At 36.6% G+C, this 17439-nt stretch overlaps 1 long non-coding RNA gene across 6 annotated transcripts in view; it reads right to left on the reverse strand.

Moving 5' to 3' along the window:
- Positions 1–17439, reverse strand: part of LOC147373935 (uncharacterized) — a 197376-nt gene that overhangs the window by 95065 nt on the left and 84872 nt on the right. For 3 of the 6 annotated variants that reach the window (XR_015162245.1, XR_015162243.1, XR_015162246.1), the window contains exons 4-5: positions 16053–16157; positions 7672–7733 (exon numbers count right to left, since the gene is read on the reverse strand). The exons of 2 other annotated variants lie outside the window; for them this stretch is intronic. This is a non-coding gene — a long non-coding RNA (uncharacterized LOC147373935). The remainder of the gene's footprint in view (positions 1–7671; positions 7734–16052; positions 16158–17439) is intronic. One more of the 6 variants, XR_015162244.1, reaches the window with a different exon arrangement.

Consider the following 17439-nt stretch of genomic DNA (forward strand, 5'->3'; position numbering starts at 1 on the left):
ATATGACTTCAAGTAGAAATCACCTTACCCTTTATCTACTGTATATTTTTATTATACATTTATTATCTGTTTTTCATCTTATTCATCCAATTAAAATTTATACTTTTTCAAGGCAAATGACTTCAGGTAGTTCCTACAGCATTTATATGTCCTGGTATAATGGTTAACTTTATGTGTGAACTTGAATGGATATCAGTATATCCTACTGGTTCTATTTCTCTAGAGAATCCTGACTAACACACCTGGCTTGAAATGAACCACCTAAAAAAAAATTGTAAAGCCTTCAAATTTATCTCCTGCCATGGCATCTCTCTCTTCAGAAACATCAACATAACTCTGATTAACATACACAATCTGCATTCAAGCTTAAAAGCAAAATAAACAGACTGACAGACATCAGTTCAAAGCCTGATTTAACACATTATCTATATAATCTTGGATGAATTACTTAAACACTGAGTCACAGTTTCAATATAAGTAAAATGAAAAGAGTAACCATTACTTTGCATAATTTTTATAAAGATTAAACATTATTGAAAGATACAGTAACAGATCCTCAGAAACAATATGCAGCAGTATTCTTGGAAATCATTCATGCATGATTTCCTAATTTTTTTTATCATGACTTATTTCCATCTAACCAATACACAAGTTGATATTTTATCTTCATCTATCTTTTCTGCTTGATTAAATTCAAAATAAAACTTGAACCATCTCTCCATTACTTCCATATGGTAGCTTGGATAATAAAATATGGACTCTAAGACAGTTATTTATGTTGGCCTTTTAGGGTTAGGGTATATAGAAATTCAGGGACTTCTAAACAAAAGGTATAAACAAATATGTATATAAATGCAGAGACCTATATATTAACTAGGCCATGACTTCTGAACATCAAAGCTGGTATATTCATTTGACGAATGAATCAGACCAATTTGGTATCTCTTAATGTTTACAGACAGCCATTACTGGATAATTAGGCTTATTCATCATTCATATAAATTTTGCTAATATGTTCAAGAAAATACTGCAAAAAGGCAAAATGGTTGTCTGAGGAGGCCTTACAAATAGCTGAGCAAAGAAGAGAAGCTAAAGGAAAAGGAGAAAAGGAAAGATATACCCATGTGAATGCAGACTTCCAAAGAACAGCAAGGAAAGATAAGAAAGCCTTTATCAGTGATCAATGTGAAGAAATAGAGGAAAACAACATAATGGGAAAAACTAGAGATCTCTTGAAGAAAATTAGAGATACAAAGGGAATATTTCATGAACAGATAGGCACAATAAAGACAAGAAATGATATGGACCTAACAGAAGCAGAAGACATTAAGAAGAGGTAGCAAGAATACACAGAAGAACTATACAAAAAAGACCTTCATGAACCAGATAACCACGAAAGTGTGACCACTCACCTAGACCAAAATATCTTGGAATGTGAAGTCAAGTGGGCCTTAGAAAGCATCACTATGAACAAAGTTAGTAGAGGAGATGGGATTCTAGTTGACCTATTTCAAATCCTAAAAGATGATGCTGTGAAAGTGCTGCACTCAATATGCCAGAAAATTTGGAAAACTCAGCAGTGGCCACAGGACTGGAAAAGGTCAGTTTTCATTCCAGTCCCAAAGAAGGGCAATGCCAAAGAATGTTCAAACTATCGAACAATTGTACTTATATCACATGCTACCAAAATGATGCTCAAAATTCTCCAAGTCAGGCTTCAGCAATACGTGAACCATGAACTTCCAGATGTTCAAGCTGGATTTAGAAAAGGCAGAGGAAGCAGAGATCAAATTGCCAACATCCCTTGGATCATTGAAAAAGCAAGAGAGTTCCAGAAAAACATCAATCTGCTTTACTGACTATGGCAAAGCCTTTGACTGTGTGGATCACAGCAAACTGTGAAAAATTCTTAAAGAGATGGGAATACCAGACTACCTTACATACCTCCTGAAAAACCTGTATGGAGGTCAAGAAGCAACAACTAGAACTGGACATGGATCATCAGACTGGTTACAAATCAGGAAAGGATTATGTCAAAGCTGTATATTGCCACCCTGCTTATTTAACTTAGATGCAGAATATATCATGAGAAATCCTGGGCTGGAAGAGCACAAGCTGGAATCAACATTGCTGGGAGAAATATTAATAACCTTAGTCGTGCAGATGACACCACCCCTACGGAAGAAAGCAAAGAAGAAAGGAAGAGATTCTTGATGAAAGTGAAAGAGAAGAGTGAAAAAATTAGCTTAAAACTAAACATTCAGAAAACTAAGATCATGGCATCCAATCTGATCATGGCAAATAAATGGGGGAATAATGCAAACAGTGAAAGACTTTTTTTTTTAATTAATTAATTTTTTACTGAAGGATAAATGCTTTACAGAATGTTTCTGTTTTCTGTCAAACCTCAACAGGAGAGATTTTATTTTGCAGGGAAGGGGGGCCTCCAAAACCACTGCAGATAGTGACTGCAGCCATGAAATTAAAAGACTCTTACTCCTTGGAAGGAAAGTTATGACCAATCTAGACAGCATATTAAAACACAGAGACATTATTTTGCCAACAAAGTTCCACCTAGTCAAAGCTAAAGTTTTCCAGTAGTCATGTATGGATGTGAGAGTTGGACCATAAAGAAAGCTGAACACTAAAGAATCGATGATTTGAACTGTGGTGTTAGAAAAGATTTGTGACAATCCCTTGGACTGCAAGGATATCCAACCAGTCCATCCTAAAGGAAATCAGTCCTGAATGTTCATTGAAAGGACTGATGCTGAAGCTGAGACTCCAGTGCTTTGGCCACCTGATGTGAAGAACTGACTCATCGGAAAAGACCTTGATGCTGGGAAAGATTGAAGGCAGGAGGAGAAGGGGAAGACAGAGGGTAAGATGTTTGGATGGTATCACTGACTCGATAGACATGAGTTTCAGTAAGCTCTGGGAGTTGGTGATGGAAAAGGATGCCTGGTTTGCTGCAGTACATGGAGTCACAAAGAGTTGAACACAACTAAGTGACTGAACTGTACTGAACTGAATATATTCAAGACACCAAAATAGGCATTTTATATACATGAATTTTAATAAAAATTATTAAACTTCTAGAAGCCCATAACACGAGGGAATAAATAACCAAAAATCAGTAAAATTAAAAAATAAAAACTAGATTGGCATCATAAATCAGAATTCATAAAAAAAAGTTCTTATGTGAAATAAGTGTCTCAGCAATTAACAACACACAGTAAAATGATGCCAGAAATACAGAAGGAAATCACAGAAGAGGACCACATTTTTGAGAACCTTGATGAACAAGCTGAGTTGTGTGGAGTAAACATGAGAAATCTTCAAAGGCTGTGAAAACAACCATGACATAATAGAGCTATATTTTAAAGCATTAATCTTGCAAAAGAATTGAATTGAGTTCAGATATAAGACAATAGTAGAGATCAATGACAAGGAGGTTATTCCAGGCTCTCTTAACTATACAAATGAAAACCAATAAGGAAACTAACTCTGTAACAAAGCAATGTACATCAAAAGAAAAAGAGATTTGAGAGATAATATGAAAATAGATATAGGAGGTCTTGGCTATTGGTAACATACTGGTTATCAGCTAAAGCTATATTTTAATTTAATTGAAATTAAATATAATGGTGGAAATAGGCTTCCCCAATGGCTTTACAGAAGAAGAAGATATTAAGAGGTGGCAAAAATACACAGGAGAACTTTACAAAAAAGATCTTCATGACCCAAATAATCACGATGATATGATCACTTACCTAGAGCCAGACATCCTGAAATGTGAAGTCAAGTAGGCCTTAGGAAGCATTACAAAGAACAAAGCTAGTGGAGATGATGGAATTCCAGTTGAGCTACTTCAAATCCTAAAAGATGATGCTGTGAAAGTGTTGCACTCAAGATGCCAGCAAATTTGGAAAACTCAGCAGTGGCCACAGGACTGGAAAAGTCAGTTTTCATTCCAATCCCAAAGAAAGGCAAAGTCAAAGAATGCTCAAACTTCTGCACAGTTGCACTCATCTCACATGCTAGCAAGTAATGCTCAAAATTTTCCAAGACAGGCTTCAGCAATATGTAAACCGTGAAATTCCAGATGTTCAAGCTGGTTTTAGAAAAGGCAGAGGAACCAGAGATTAAATTGCAAACATCCTCTGGATCATGGAAAAAGCAAGAGAGTTCCAGAAAAACATCAATTTCTGCTTTACTGACTATGCCAAAGCCTTTGACTGTGTGGATCACAACAAACTGTGGAAAATTCTCAAAGGACTGGGAATACCAGACCACCTGATCTGCCTCTTGAGAAACCTGTAGGCAGGTCAGGAAGCAATAAGTTAGAACTGGACATGGAAAAACAGACTGGTTCCAAATAAGAAAAGGAGTATGTGAAGGCTGTATATTATCACCCTGCTTATTTAACTTATATGCAGAGTACATCATGAGAAACGTTGGGCTGGAGGAAGCACAAGCTGGAATCAAGGTTGCCAGGAGAAATATTAATAACTTTAGTTATGCAGATGACACCACCCTATGGCAGAAAGTGAAGAAGAACTAAAGATCCTTTTGATGAAAGTGCAAGAAGGGAGTGAAAAAGTTGGCTTTAAGCTCATCATTTAGAAAACTAAGATTATGTTACCTGGTCCCATCACTTCATGCAAATAGATGGGGAAAGAGTGGAAACAGTGGCTGACTTTATTTTGGGGGGGGGGGGGCTTAAAAATCCTGAAAGTGGTGACTGCAGCCATGAAATTAAAAGACGCTGACTCCTTGGAAGCAAAGTTATGACCAACCTAGACAGCATATTAAAAACAGAGACATTACTTTATCAACAAAGGTCCATCTGGTCAAGGCTATGGTTTTTCCAGTAGTCATGTATGGATGTGAGAATGGGACTATAAAGAAAGCTGAGTGCTGAAGAATTGATGCTTTTGAACTGTGGTATTGGAGAAGACTCTTGAGAGTCTCTTGGGCTGCAAGGAGATCCAATCAGTCCATCCTAAAGGAGATCAGTCCTGGTTGATCATTGGAAGGACTGATGTTGAAGCTGAAACTCCAATACTTTGGCCACCTGATGTGAAGAGCTGACTCATTTGAAAAGACCCTGATGTTGGGAAAGATTGAGGGCAGGAAGAGATGGGGATGACAGAGGATGAGATGGTTGGATGGCACCACTGACTCAATGGACATGTGTTTGGGTGAACTCTGGGAGTTGGTGATGGACAGGAAGGCCTGGCGTGCAGTGGTTCATGGGGTTGCAAAGAGTCAGACATGACTGAGCGACTGAACTGAATGGTTCAGTGGTAAAGAGTTCACCTGTAATGCAGGAGATGCAGGTTTGATCACTGTTTGGGAAATCCCCTGGATGAGGACATGCTAACCTACTCCAGTATTCTTTCTGGGAAAACTTTCCAGTCCCTGGGATCACAAAGAGTCCAACAGCACTGAGTAACTATGCATGCATAATTATGGAAATACACTAAACAGTGACATTTTCCATTAAAATTCCCACCTTTTTTGCAGATAAACATTATAGCCAAGCATATTCTGGAGGAAGGAAATTAAAAATTTTTTTAGGATTAAATCCACCTTCATGAGCTTTACATACTTTTTTAATTTAGATGATACTTAAATACTTCTTAAGTGGATTCTACTTAAGTATTTAAGATATTCCACACTTCTTCTATCTAGAGTATCTTAGTCATTTATCTAACAGTCTAACATTTATAGCTGGACACAAGAAGCCCAAAATTGATCTTTTCATCTCCCTAGATTGTCCTCCAATTTTTGTGCTCTTTAGCTCAGTTAATGGCTTCACTGAAAGTCTGCTTACCACACATAAACAAAACAAATTAACAACAAAAATTTCTAGTCATCAGTGATGAAAACTAGTGTTCCTCTTAATTTTGGCCCTCCACCTTTCAAGAAATTCAAAGGATCCAATATTTTACCCTACTTTTAAGGAAACGAAAGATGTGTTTCATGCTAACTTTTATGACAACAGAAGACATGACTCATGCCATTATTTACATCACAGCAAACGGGATGAGCTTTTACATTCACATTGGTTGCCCTGTCCTCCAAATAACAGAGATGACATGGGATAAGCCAGTTGGAAGCTGCACACACAGTAAATTTTTGTCATAGCTGAGGAACTCCAAACTTAGAAAATACTAGTGCTTCATCGAGTTCCCAAAAACCTTCCTGATCTTTGCCTTTGAGGAAGATACTACCTTTATTATCATGGTCAGGAATCAAATGTGCCCTCTGCCCTGGAGGGAGAGAAAACCTCTATTTTCCAAGGATGTTTCAGAACAAAAGCTAATTCAAAACATGCAGAAATGTCATGAAGAATCATTGTCTGTCCTGTTTGGCTTCAAGTTCTGTCAATTAGACTTTGAAATATCATTGCACAGTTAGGAAGAAAAGATTTAAGGAAGAGATAGAAACAAATCAGGGAGTTTATAGGAAATATATCATCAATATTCTTTTGAATCTTTCTTCAGAATATATGCTTAAATATCATATTAAATATCCCAACTTTACAATGATTTCTTTGCCTGCCCAACCTGGTGGCATGGTGTATTAAATAATATCCAGTTTGCTTATGGTCTACTCAGAATGCAGATTCCCTGGTGTTCTATATTTGGGCATTTAGTCTCTACCAGAGCTCAGATATGAACTATTCACCAAATACAGCTGTGCTCAGAAGTAAATACTGCTCATAACTTGGCAGGAACACACTGGTTTTAGTATAGTCCCATTAAACATTCAGTTCAGTCACTCAGTCATGTCCGACTCTTTGCAACCCCATGAACCGCAGCACACCAGGCCTCCCTGTCCATCACCAACTCCCAGAGTTTACTTAAACTTATGCCCATGAGTCAGAGGTGCCATCCGACCATCTCATCTTCTGTCATCCCCTTCTCCTCCCACCCTCAATCTTTCCCAGCATCAGGGTCTTTTCAAATGAGTCAGCTCTTTGCATCAGGTGGCCACAGTATTGGAGTTTCAGCTTCAGCACCAGTCCTTCCAATGAACACCCAGGACTGATCTCCTTTAGGATGACCTGATTGGATCTCCTTGCAGTCCAAAGGAATCTCAAAAGTCTTCTCCAACATAACAGTTCAAAAGCATCAATTCTTCAACACTCAGCTTTCTTTATAGTCCAACTCTCACATCCATACATAACTACTGGAAAAACCATAGCCTTGACTAGATGGAACTTTGTTGACAAACTAATGTTTGTTTTTTAATATGCTGTCTAGGTTGGTCATAACTTTTCTTCCAAGGAGTAAGTGTCATTAAACATTGAATCTAAGTCTACTATCCTCATTCAAATTCCACTCACTCCATTTGATGTAGCATTCCTACTGCTGGTGAATGAACTGGTTTAAGCAACACAAATATCAAATTCAATTTTACACTTCCTAGTATACATAAGCAAGGTGAAATTCTGATTTAGTTTTTCTCATTATGTTTTTCTAAGATTTTATAGTAAGCTGACTTCGTTAAATATAGTTAGTTCTAAGCATACTGATATGATGGAGTGTCTGAATCTTGATATGCATATGCATATAATGAAGTCTTTACAAGGTCGATGCAACTTTATAGAATGAAGGGATGGATTAACAGCCAGGTTTCTCCAGGAGAATCACCTCTTACCTTATTGCAGATGTTTTTCCTCTTAATCATGCTCTTTTCAGCCTGAAACAACCTTCATTCTGCTGCCAATGAGACACAGTTCAAGAATAAATTGATTAAACCATTTCTTATAATCAAAGTCAGAATTAATACAAGGACTCTGTACAACATTGGCCTTTTCTGTTTATATCTATCTCTCAGTTTAGGTAGTAGTCAGTTTTAGCTAAGAACTATGATGTTGGAGAAGACTCTTGAGAGTCCCTTGGACTGCAAGGAGATCCAACCTGTCCATTCTGAAGGAGATCAGCCCTGGGATTTCTTTGGAAGGAATTATGCTAAAGCTGAAACTCCAGTACTTTGGCCACCTTATGTGAAGAGTTGACTCATTGGAAAAGACTCTGATGCTGGGAGGGATTGGGGGCAGGAAGAGAAGGGGACGACAGAGGATGAGATGGCTGGATGCCATCACTGACTCGATGAACGTGAGTCTCAGTGAACTCCGGGAGTTGGTGATGGACAGGGAGGCCTGGAGTGCTGTGATTCAGGGTGTCGCAAAGAGTTGGACATGATTGAGTGACTGATTTGATCTGATGACACATTCATAAGCATGATCCTGATAGCATCTTGAAGAGTACCTTGCAGATATAAATAATTTTTAAAATATATGCAAAATCAATTAGAAATGCTTCAAGCTATTCTACTGCACTTTTATTCACATGAAATTGTAGAGTAACTCAAGATCTGATCAGTTAACTTCTATATGTATATTACACTTAACAACAACAACAACAAATACAGAATGTTTAAGGACAAGGTGGAATAAATATTGCCAGGAGAAATATCAATAACCTCAGATATGCAGATGACACCACCCTTATAGCAGAAAGCAAAGAACTAAAGAGCCTCTTGATGAAAGTGAAAGTAGAGAGTGAAAAAGTTGGTTTAAACTCAACATTCAGAATACTAAGATCATGGTATCTGGTCCTATCACTTCATACAAATAGATGGGGAAACAGTGAAAACAGTGACAGACTTTATTTTCTTGGCTCCCACATCACTGCAGATGGTGATTTCAGCCATGAAATTCAAAGATGCTTGCTCCTTGGAAGACAAGCTATGATCTAGTTCAGTTCAGTTCAGTTCAGTCACTCAGTCATGTCCGACTGTTTGTGACCCCATGAATCGCAGCACAACAGGCTGCTTGTCCATCACCAACACCCAGAGTTTACCCAAACTCATTTCTATCGAGTCGGTGATGCCATCCAGCCATCTCATCCTCTGTTTTCCCCTTCTCCTCTTGCCCCCAATCCCTCCCAGCATCAGAATCTTTTCCAATGAGTCAATTCTTTGCATGAGGTGCCCAAAGTTTTGGAGTTTCAGCTTCAGCATCAGTCCTTCCAATGAACACCCAGGACTGATCTCCTTTAGGATGGACTGGTTGGATCTCCTTGCAGTCCAAGGGACTCTCAAGAGTCTTCTCCAACACCACAGTTCAAAAGCATCAATTCTTCGGTGCTCCGCTTTCTTCACAGTCCAACTCTCACATCCATACATGACCACTTGGAAAACCATACCCTTGACTAGATGGACTTTTGTTGGCAAAGTAATGTCTCTGCTTTTTAATATGCTATCTAGGTTTGTCATAACTTTCCTTCCAAGGAGTAAGCATCTTTCAATTCTATGGCTGCAATCACCATCTGCAGTGATTTTGGAGTCCAAAAAAATAAAGTCTGACACTGTTTCCACTGTTTCCCCATCTATTTCCCAGGAAAGGTCAGCTTTCACTCCAATCCCAAAGAAAGGCAATGTCAAAGAATGCTCAAACTACCACACAGTTGCACTCATCTCACATGCTAGTAAAGTAATGCTCAAAATTCTCTAAGCCAGGCTTCAGCAATATGTGAACCGTGAACTTCCAGATGTTCAAGCTGGTTTTAGAAAAGGCAGAGGAACCAGAGATCAAACTGCCAACATCCACTGGATCATCAAAAAAGCAAGAGAGTTCCAGAAAAACATCTATTTCTGCTTTATTGACTATGCCAAAGCCTTTGACTGTGTGGATCACAATAAACTGTGGAAAGTTCTGAAAGAGATGGGAATACCAGACCACCTGACCTGCCTCTTAAGAAACCTATATGTAGGTCAGGAAGCAACAGTTAGAACTGAAGATGAAACAATAGACTGGTTCCAAATAGGAAAAGGAGTAGGTCAAGGCTGTATATTGTCACCCTGCTTATTTAACCTATATGCAGAGAACATCATGAGAAACGCTGGGCTGGAAGAAGCACAATCTGGAACCAAGACTGCTGGGAGAAATGACCAACCTAGACAGCATATTAAAACACAGAGACATTACTTTGCCAACCAAAGTCTGTCTAGTCAAAGCTATTGTTTTTCCAGTAGTTATATATGGATGTGAGAGTTGGACTATAAAGAAAACTGAAACGAGTTGCCAGTCCAGGTTCAATGCACGATACTGGATGCTTGGGGCTAGTGCACTGGGATGACCCAGAGGGATGGTATGGGGAGGGAAGAGGGAGGAGGGTTCAGGATGGGGAACACATGTATACCTGTGGCGGATTCATCTTGATATTTGGCAAAACTAATACAATTTGTAAAGTTTAAAAATAAAATAAAATTAAAAAAAAAAAAAAAGAAAGAAAACTGAGCACGAATGAATTGATGCTTTTGAACTGTGGTGTTGGAGGAGACTCTTGAGAGTCCCTTGGACTGCAAGGAGATCCAACCAGTCCATCCTAAAGGAAATCAGTCCTGAATGTTCATTGAAAGGACTGATGCTGAAGCTGAGACTCCAATGCTTTGGCCACCTGATGTGAAGAACTGACTCATTGGAAAAGACCCTGATACTGAGAAAGATTGAAGGCGGGAGGAGAATGGGATGACAGAGGATGAGATGGTTGGATGGCATCACCGACTCAATGGACATGAGTTTGAGTGAACCTTGGGGTTGGTAATGGACAGGGATGCGTAGTGTGCTGCAGTCCATGGGGTTGCAAAGAGTTGGACATGACTGAGGGAGTTAACTGATTTAATTGACTGAAGCACAAATAGGCAATTCATATACTCATAATATATTTATGAAAATATATAAACCTCAATTTAAATTTAATTAAAATGCTATATTGGCTGTTTCTTATCTAAGCATTGGCAAGCAGGAAAAAAAAATTTAATACCTTCATTGGGATTTAAAGACATGCAAATGAGATGGTACTCATAAATAGTGCTGATAAGATTGAAAATTAGCATAATCTTTCTGGAAAGAGATTTGGTAATATGTATGAAAAGCATTAAAATGTGCCTTTCATTCATTATAATTATACTCCTATGGTTTCACCTAAAGGAAATGTGTGCAAAAATATGTTTTGTTATTGTTCAGTCACTCACTGGTGTCCAACACTTTGCGACCCCATGGACTGAAGCATTCCAGGCTTCCCTGTCCTTCACTGTCTCCTGGAGTTTGCTCCAACTCATGTCTATGGAGTTGACCATATTGTCAACCATCTCATCCTCTGTTGCCCCCTTCTTATTCTGCCCTTAACCTTTCTCAGCCTCAGGGTCTTTTCCAATGAGTCAGCTTTCATTTCAAGTGGCCAAAGTATTGGAGCTTCAGCTTCAGCATTAGTCCTTCCAATGAATATTCAGGGTTGATTTCCTTTAGGATTGACTAGTTTGATTTCCTTGATGTCCAAGGGACTCAAATACGTTAATGGATATTCAACAGAGTATGCTATACCCTTCTTATCTCACATAACATGAATATTCTCCATCTCATTAAGATAATCTTAACAAATATGCTTATTAAAGGATGCAAAATATATTTCATATTGTAATATCAACTTTCTTTAGTCATAATTCAAGTGTTGAATATCTTAAATTATTTCTGTAATTTCATCATTATATATACTGTTACAGTGCATATCTTCTTCCATGTGCTTCTTTAGGCTATAGTCTTAAAAGAGAATCGCTGTGAAGAATACCGTTGGTAGCTTGATAGGGATTGCATTGAATCTATAAATTGCTTTGGATATATATGGAATTTAGAAAGATGGTAACAATAACCCTGTATACGAGACAGCAAAAGAGACACTGATGTATAGAACAGTCTTTTGGACTCTGTGGGAGAGGGAGAGGGTGGGATGATTTGGGAGAATGGCATTGAAATATGTATAATATCATATATGAAACAAGTCACCAGTCCGGGTTCGATGCACAATACTGGATGCTTGGGGCTGGTGCACTGGGACAACCAAGAGGGATGGTATGGGGAGGGAGGAGGGAGGAAGGTTCAGGATGGGAAACACATGTATACCTGTGGCGGATTCATTTCGATATTTGACAAAACCAATACAATATTGTAAAGTTTAAAAATAAAATAAAATTTAAAAAAAAAAGAGAGAATCACTGGTTAAAAAGAGATGGTGCACTTAAAATATTGATACTATTTTGAAATTTCTTTTAAATTAACTTTAAGTGTTCTAACTTAAACTTCTATTAGCATATATATGAAACTGTCTCATCACAACTTCATTAATTTATTATACTTTTAAATATTTTTAAGTAAGTATAATAAAAATTCTTACTATTGCTTTTATTTTCTGTTGTTCATCTTAATCTTTTACTACATTTGTGGTTTGATTTTCATACATTTTCTGGCAGCACATATTTCCTTTTTGTAATTTTTCTATTTATTTTCTTTACTCTTTCTTTATTGGTCTTTAGAGGGTTTTGGTCTATTGATTTTTATGAACTTCATATATGAATATATCAACTTCTGATACAAACTGCCTTGCAACTTTACATAACTACAAGTATATATCTTTTCCCCCATATGATAAAAATCAATGATTACATAATTTAAAAATACTAAACGCAAAATAATTTAAAATATTAAAATAATAATTTAAATTAAAAAATACTAAATTTAAAAATTTAATTTAAATTTAATTTAAAAATATTAACATTCATCTACAATGTTATATATTGCTTTACATTTATTCTTGAATATACTTGGAATTTACTTGGAATATACTATTTTGTGGGAGGAAGATATGATCCTAAATATTGCTTTAATTCTTCCAATGTCATTTTCTTGAAAAACTCTACTCTTTTCAATCTCAATTAATATACTCGTCTCACTTTATTTCATGTCAATTACCTAGTGGTAAAGAATCTGCCTGTCAATGCAGGAGACATAGATACAGTCTCTGGGTGGGAAAGATCCCCTGGAGAAGAAAATGGCAACCCACTCCAGTATTCTTGCCTGGGAAATCTCATAGAAAGAGTAGTCTGGCAGGCTACAGTCCGTGGGGTTGCAAAAGAGTCGGACATGACTTAATGACTAAACAACTACATACATCAATCTATCACAATTTAACTTTCCATACATACAGGGTCCACTTCAAGACAATTTCATATGGTTTTTATTTTTCAATTTGTTAATGTGGTGTATTACACTGATTGATTTGCGGATATTGAAGAATCCTTGCATCCCTGGGATAGAGCCCACTTGGTCATAGTGTATGATATTTTAATGTGTTGTTGGATTCTGATTGCTAGAATTTTGTTAAGGATTTTTGCATCTATGTTCATCAGTGAATTGGCCTGTAGTTTTCATTTTTTGTGGCATCTTTGTCAGGTTTTGGTATTAGGGTGATGGTGGCCTCATAGAATGAATTTGGAAGTTTACCTTCCTCTGCAATTTTCTGGAAGAATTTGAGTAGGATAGGTGTTAGTTCTTAACTAAATTTTTGGTAGAATTCAGCTGTGAAGCCGTCTGGACCTGGGCTTTTGTTTGCTGGAAGATTTTTTATTATAGTTTCAATTTTCATGCTTGTGATGGGTCTGTTAAGATTTTCTATTTCTTCTTGGTCCAGTTTTGGAAAGTTATACTTTTCTAAGAATTTGTCCATTTCTTCCACGTTGTCCATTTTATTGGCATATAGTTGCTGATAGTAGTCTCTTATGATCCTTTGTATTTCTGTGTTGTTTGTTGTGATTTCTCCATTTTCATTTCTAATTTTATTGATTTGATTTTTCCCCCTTTGTTTCTTGATGAGTTTGGCTAATGGTTTGTCAATTTTATTTATCCTTTCAAAGAACCAGCTTTTGGCTTTGTTGATTTTTGCTAAGCCACAGTCATCAAGACAGCATGGTACTGGCACAAAGACAGAAATATAGATCAATGGAACAAAATAGAAAGCCCAGAGGTAAATCCACGCACATATGGACACCTTATCTTTGACAAAGGAGGCAAGAATATAAAATGGATTAAAGACAATCTCTTTAACAAGTGGTGCTGGGAAAACTGGTCAACCACTTGTAAAAGAATGAAACTAGAGCACTTTCTAACACCATACACAAAAATAAAACTCAAAATGGATTAAAGATCTAAATGTAAGACCAGAAACTATAAAACTCCTAGAGGAGAACATAGGCAAAACACTCTCCAACATATATCACAGCAGGATCCTCTATGACCCACCTCCCAGAATATTGGAAATAAAAGCAAAAATAAACAAATGGGACCTAATTAAAAGCTTCTGCACTACAAAGGAAACTATAAGCAAGGTGAAAAGACAGCCTTCAGAATGGGAGAAAAATAATAGCAAATTAAGCAACTGACAAACAACTAATCTCAAAAATATACAAGCAACTCCTACAGCTCAATGCCAGAAAAATAAACGACCCAATCAAAAAAAAAAAAAAAAATGGGCCAAAGAACTATAGACATTTCTCCAAAGAAGACATACAGATGGCTAACAAACACATGAAAAGATGCTCAACATCACTCATTATCAGAGAAATGCAAATCAAAACCACTATGAGGTACCATTTCACGCCAGTCAGAATGGCTGCAATCCAAAAGTCTACAAGCAATAAATGCTGGAGAGGGTGTGGAGAAAAGGGAACCCTCTTACACTGTTGGTGGGAATGCAAACTAGTACAGCCACTATAGAGAACAGTGTGGAGATTCCTTAAGAAACTGGAAATAGAACTGCCTTATGATGCAGCAATCCCACTGCTGGGCATACACACTGAGGAAACCAGAATTGAAAGAGACACGTGTACCCCAATGTTCATTGCAGCACTGTTTATAATAGCCAAGACATGGAAACAACCTAGATGTCCATCAGCAGATGAATGGATAAGAAAGCTGTGGTACATATACACAATGCAGTATTACTCAGCCATTAAAAAGAATACATTTGAATCAGTTCTAATGAGGTGGATGAAACTGGAGCCTATTATACAGAGTGAAGTAAGCCAGAAAGAAAAACACCAATACAGTATACTAACACATATATATGGAATTAGAAAGATGGTAACAATAACCCTGTATACGAGACAGCAAAATAGACATTGATGTCTAGAACAGTCTTATGGACTCTGTGGGAGAGGGAAAGGGTGGGATAATTTGGGAGAATGGCATTGAAACATGTATAATATCATATGTGAAACGAGTCGCCAGTCCATGTTCAATGCATGATACTGGATGCTTGGGGCTGGTGCACTGGGACGACCCAGAGGGATGGTATGGGGAGAGAGGAGGGAGGAGGGTTCAGGATGGGGAACACATGTATACCTGTGGCAGATTCATTTCGATATATGGCAAAAGCAATACAATATTGTAAAGGTAAAAAACAAAATAAAATAAAATTTAAAAAAGACAATCTCATTCTACTGTAACCTGGAGTATCCAAGTATATAACATGTATAATATGTATTTTTTTTTCCTTTCAATATTTTATGTATCTAAATACTCTTATTGCACTTCATTTTCAGATTATGCATAGCATTCACTTAATCTTTATATAATCTCTTTGGTTACAGGCCATACTCTCTCTTGGAATGTATTATCAACCTAAAACATCATGGAATTCCCAGGTGTTGTGTTTTTAGGCATGAATATATAATTATCCCCCCAGAAATCAGTCTCTAAATCAATAAGCCATCATCTAGTATGGAAGATCTGCTTAGATGTGATAATTAACAATATTATAATGAATAATATCTAAGGTAGGCTATATGGAATCAGAAAAAACAACAACAACAACTTTCTACAGGTATGGAACTAAGGTACACCAAAGCCCACCCCACTAATAATAATAAAATGAGATGGAAAAAAATTTTCTAATATAGCAATATGCTGAAAACTAATAAAGAGGGTATATATTATAGGAATTGTTAATAATGGCAAGATTTAAGTCTTCAGTGGAATCCTTGAAGAGTTGATTTTTCTAGAAGTTTGTAAAGTCGAGTCTTCACAACAGACACATATCAAAGACTTGAGCTCAGACTATCAACCTTACACATTCACTAAGCAAGGTTCTGCTTCCTGAGATGAGACTCTATGGACTCACACAAGTACAAAGATGGCTCACCTCTCAAGGTTAAAGGCATTCTAGCCTCAAGCTCAGCAGCTGACAACTGCATTGAACGTGAATCATATTTTATTTTGTCTTTTAGAGGAATTCTTCCAAGATGAACTATAAAAATAAACACAAATAGGATTTATGAGAGTTTGTAGGATATGCCTTAGGCCAACTTTCAGGATCAATGAATTTGTTTCTGACTTTAATGTTTAGAATGACTCATTTATATATCTTGGAGTAAATAGTTTGTCTAATGTTATCCTTTTAGAACATATAATAAGTGGAATTTTCTTCATCAAGTCAAAGTGTTTATTATTAGAATCAAGTTAGAGTTATTGACTCTTCTCCACAAAGTTGTTATAAATCCTAAGACAGTACTGAATTGTGTAGGTCACAGAGAATTTCTCTCTAGAAATAGCATTTATCGTCTCCATTGAAGCCTAATTTCTAAAATAACCCTTTAGGTGTCAGGAAGCAATAACAGAGGCTACACAACTGAGTAAAGTGGAGTAAAGTACTGAGGAGAACAAAAAGCAAATTCAACAATCCATTTTCATTTGATCAAATATCCCTAAAATCAACTTATATTAAACAAAAAGATCATACATAAAAAATACTTTCAAGGGGATTGAATTAAAATTAACATTAATTCATCTACGTAATCATTACACACATGTAACTAATATATACTTACTTATCAGTATGAAAACCAAATAATTTTTTTCTAAATATCATGCATGTTGACATTTGGTGGAAGCGAACCTGGTATTGTTTACATAACATTGAATCATTATCAAGAAGATTTCAATGATGTGTTTATATGTATAGTCATTTATTTCGAGGAAATTACTAATATAACTGCTGTTTAGTTGCTAAGTTGTGTCCAACTCTTTGGGGACCCCATGAATTGTAGTCCGCCAGGCTCCTTCTGTCCATGGGATTTCCCAGGCAAGAACACTGAAGTGGGTTAATGTTTCCTTCTTCAGTGATATTCCTGACCAGGGGATTGAACCTGTGTCTCCTGCATTGGCAGGCCATTTCTTTACCACTGAAGCACCAGGAAAGCCCTACTAATATAAAAAACTCATAATAAAAAACTAGGAAATACAAAATAAAAAATCATAATAAAATAAAAACTCACAATATGAAAAAATAAAAACTATAATAAATAAAGTAAATATAAATAAATATAAATAAAATAAAAACTCATAATAAAAAACTAGGAAATCTCAGAATTGAGATCGAAATTCATTGAAAATAAAATGTATTCATTCACTCTTTCATTTGAGAAGCATGCATTGTTTACCCACTATGTTCCCATGTAATGTGCTGGTCCTGTGCATGTAAAGATGTGTAAGAAGCTGTTTTTTAAAAATTCACATTTTTTAATTTTTTA

Source organism: Bos grunniens, chromosome 4 (genome assembly GCF_055505025.1).
Source record: "Bos grunniens cultivar Pamir isolate PY7600 chromosome 4, Bosgru_T2T1.0, whole genome shotgun sequence".
Taxonomy (NCBI): domain Eukaryota; kingdom Metazoa; phylum Chordata; class Mammalia; order Artiodactyla; family Bovidae; genus Bos; species Bos grunniens.